A 4,559-nucleotide genomic window follows, 5' to 3' on the forward strand; every position below is an offset into this window, starting at 1 on the left:
GCGCACACACACACACAGACGCACACACACAGAGGCGCACACATGCACGCTAACACGCGCACACACACACAGACGCACACATGCACGCTAACGCGCACACACACACAGACGCACACACACACGCTAACGTGCACACACACACACAGACGCACACACACACAGAGGCGCACACATGCACGCTAACACGCGCACACACACACAGACACACGCACGCTAACGTGCACACACACACACAGACGCACACACACAGAGGCGCACACATGCACGCTAACACGCGCACACACACACAGACACACGCACGCTAACACGCGCACACACACACAGACGCACACACACACGCTAACGCGCACACACACAGAGGTTTGTAATTATATCTTTGTGGGGACTCTCCATTTGTTTCGATCGTGAAAACTCTAATCCCAACAATGACAGTCTACCCTTAACCATAAGTAAGCAAACAAAATACAAGATTTTAGGTATTTTCAGTTTTGTGATTCTATTCACAGATTTTTTTTATGAAATTGAGGTTATGTTTGTGGGGTGTGGGGAGTGAAAATGTCCTTATATGGCAAAAGGTTTTTATCTCATCGTGGGGGACATTTGGATCCCACAATGTAATACACTGTGTTCACAATTATTAGGCGAGTTGTGTTTTTGGGATTAATTTTAATAATAAACAAATATAGTGTCATCAGTCAGTCCAAAATGTTAATAAACCTGAAGCCTGAATGTTATGCAAAGGAAATGTGAGTGTGAACATTATCAGGGGAAAACACGTGTGTGCACAATTATTACACAACTATTAGTGTGCAGAATTATTACACAACTATTAGTGTGCAGAATTCTTACACAACTATTAGTGTGCACAATTATTACACAACTATTAGTGTGCACAATTATTACACAACTATTAGTGTGCACAATTATTATGCAACTAAATGAAAAACCTACATTTTCCCATCTGCCATGTTTATTATCATCTTTCAAAGAGCGAATAATAAACAAACATCACATAATTTCCAAATAAACAATTCTGACATGAAATATCAATTAGTGAGCAATATAGCCACCTCCTTACGGACGCAGCAGGAAGTGTGAGTGTCCTGCAGGCTGGAGAGAGAGCTGCTGATGACGCGCTCAGCGGTCCGGACCCTTCAGAAGACTGTGCAGACCGCTGAGTGCATCATCGGCAGCTCCCTCCACAGCCTGCAGGACACTTACACTTCCCGCTGCATCCGTAAGGGCACCAGCATTGTGACTGACCGGTACCATCCCACCCACCAACTGTCTAATACCCCTCTTCCATCCGGAAGAAGATTCTGCAGCATCAGGAGCAGGTCTGCACGACTGTGCAATAGCTTCTTCCCCCAAGCAGTCAGGCTCCTGAACAGCAATAAGTCTTCCATTCATGGAATCTGTTATTTTCTTGTTCTGTTGACGATTAACTTTTTTTGCAGCAGCAACCACAGCCTCCCAGACTGTTCAGAGAGCTGTACTGCTTTCCTTCACTGTAAATCTCCCATATAAGCAGGGCCCACAAGTTCTCAATAGGGATTATGTCAGGTGAGGAAGGGAGGCATGTCATTATTTTGTCATCCTTAAGGCCTTTACTGGCTTGCCATGCAGTGGAGTACTTCGATGCATGCGATGGAGCATTGTCCTGCGTAAAAATCATGGTCCTCCTGAAAGATGCTGACTTTATCCTGTACCGCTGCTTGAAGAAAGTGTCTTCTAAAAACTGACAGTAGGTTTGGGAGTTGAATTTGAATCCATCTTGGCATTTTCTGGGAAAGTAGAGTGTACACTTGGGGAGGTGGGCTCCGGCTGGGCTTAAGATACGGTTTCATTAATGAGACTCACATGGTCAGAAGGATTGAGGTAAACGAGTCTCACTGGCTGTTTCTGAAAGTGGGACCCCCCCCCCCCCCAATAAAAATCTCACGTCTTCCCATTAAAATAATAATTGTAACTCTCCTCTATGATTATTCATGTTACAAGGTCCAACTGACAGCACTACTTTGAGGAGAGTTCTTCATCTTCTACCTGTGTGTTGGTAGAATAGTGATTCAGAACATGGGCTTGTGATCTGAAGCAGGCGGGTGTTCGCCGTTGTACCTTTGAGGGAGGTTCCTCACTAAATTAGCCTAGTTGTGGGCATCTCCATCACTGCAGTTTGCGAGGGCTTGGTAATCTAGCCACTTGCAGTTGTTTCCCGTTTTAAGGTTCCCTTTTAATACCGCTTGTAATCAGTCAGTGGATGGCGATTTGGTGGAGTGTCCCGGACCGGCGTGAGCCAGGCAGCCGGCGGGATACTGAGCCACTACAATTGCTGCTGTTTTGTGCTTTTGTTTCGTTTATTTTGTTTTCGGGTTTCCTGTTTAATTAGTATTAAGTATTTATGTGTTTTGTTTAGTTTGTTGTACGTAAACCGTGGGGCGCCGTTGGGGAGGCTTGGTGTTGGGTGGTGAGGATCTGGTTTGGGGGGGGTAGGTCCTGGCGATATAGCGCTGTGTGGTCGCTCTGCCTTCTTAGCCCACCCCCCTGGTGTGTGTATCTACGCCATGTGATGTGGTGACCCCATGGAGTACCTTCTGACAGTGTGTCCCCCCACCCCAAGGTAATAGCTGCCGGGTTTGGGTTTCTTTGTGTGATTGGAGTGTTATTCTAACATGATTTGATTTGTACCATTTGTGGGTAAATTTTAAAGTAATTGCTTTGCTGTTTGGTTTTTCCTTTGGAGTGTTAACTGAACGCAAAATAATAAAGGCAGTGTTCATGGTCTTCATGTCCCCCGGGCGGTGATTATGAATTTGTGTGCTTTTATATCGGAGTGGGCGTAGTCGGCAGGATTTCACCAGTACATGGTGCAGATGTGACTCCCTGATCGCTCCCTGCGGAGGTTAGGTGAGATTTTTTTTTGGTTTTTAATTTTTTGGTGTTTAATTTGTCATAGTGGAAAGGCAAAGTAAAACAGCAGCATTAGTTTCCCAGGAGCCGCTACTATCTTGAGTAAATTTTGTTTGCCGGGCTTCGTTTGTGCCGTCTAGTTTTATTGTCCTATTGTCATTATGGACGACGAAGTGCAGCAGCTCAGGAATTTGTTTGGGCAGCTCCAGCCTGATAATGATTGTTTGCACCAGGAACGAGCAGAAGTTCCAGGTCCCTCTACTGCCACCCAATCCTCCCCCGCACCTCCACCTGTTTCGGTCGAGCCTCGTGTCTATACTGAACGTTTTACTTTTATTTCTAGAGACCGGAAGTGTCCAATGTTTGGGGGCAGGTCTGGTGTGAGCTTTGAGGAGTGGGAGGAAGAGGTGTGAGTTTGTATGCGGGCCCGGCTTCTGTCGTCTGCTGATCAAGCATTTTTTCTTTTTTTTTTTGAACAATGTGTTTATTGTTTTTAAATATGCAAAACAGGTAACAGAAAAACACATTTCCATTTCGTCACAATTGTTTCCCACCCCAACAAGAGAACATCACTCTCTTCTCCCCTATATAGATACACAGAATTCTCTTACAAGAGATAATTTAAATGCAAAACTAATATTGCAAGGTACCCAAAAACCAAATATACATTACTGTACTTTACACATAAAAGTTACATTTTCCAACAAAAAAAAGGACCAACAAACACTATACATAGTTACACCTCTTGTAATTAACAACAATAATATTGGTCATTTATGTAGTAATTAAACGGCTTCCATATTTCTTCATATACATCCATTTTATTTTTAATAAAATATGTTACTTTTTCCATGGCCATACACTGTGCCATGGCCTTAATCCAATTTCCAATAGATGGCGGATCAGGCCTTTTCCAGCTAAGAGCTATCATTCTTTTAGCTTGTAATATAGCATAATCCATAAAATTTGCGCTGCTGATGATTTAGTTTAAGGTTCTTTGGATATAAATGTAGCAAAATCATTTTTGCATCTAGGGGTATATTCAAGGGTACAATTATCTTTGTAATATTAATCACTTCCACCCAAAAGTCTCTAATAATATTGCATTCCCAAACACAATGTACAAATGAACCCTGAGCCTCTCTGCATTTAAAACATGCATCAGGAATATTTTTATTAAACCTATTTAGTTTGACAGGAGTTATGTAAATCTGCATCAACCATTTATATTGAAGTAGTTTTAAGCTAACGCTCCCTATCTGTTTCTGAGAATTATTACAGACTTGTCTCCATTCATCCTCAGATATATCCTCATTTAATCCCATCTTCCATAATTCAAGTTTTGGTATTGTTGATTCAGTAGACCCTGATACAAGCCAGTTGTAGAAAACTGATATTAATCCTTTATTATTGCATTTCTTAGTAATTAATTCCTCCAAGGAAGAAAGTACTGGTAATTTTAATGATTGGTTCTGCCTGGAAAGAACAAAACTCCTTATCTGTAAATATTTAAAGAAATGTTTTCTTGGAATATTATGCTTAGTAGATATCTGCTCAAACGACATCAACATACCCTCCTCAAAAAGATCACTAATTTTGCTTAATCCCTTTTCAGCCCACAGCCGGAATCCTGAGTCCTTCATGCCTGGTTT

Source organism: Brienomyrus brachyistius, unplaced genomic scaffold (assembly GCF_023856365.1).
Source record: "Brienomyrus brachyistius isolate T26 unplaced genomic scaffold, BBRACH_0.4 scaffold45, whole genome shotgun sequence".
Taxonomy (NCBI): Eukaryota; Metazoa; Chordata; class Actinopteri; order Osteoglossiformes; family Mormyridae; genus Brienomyrus; species Brienomyrus brachyistius.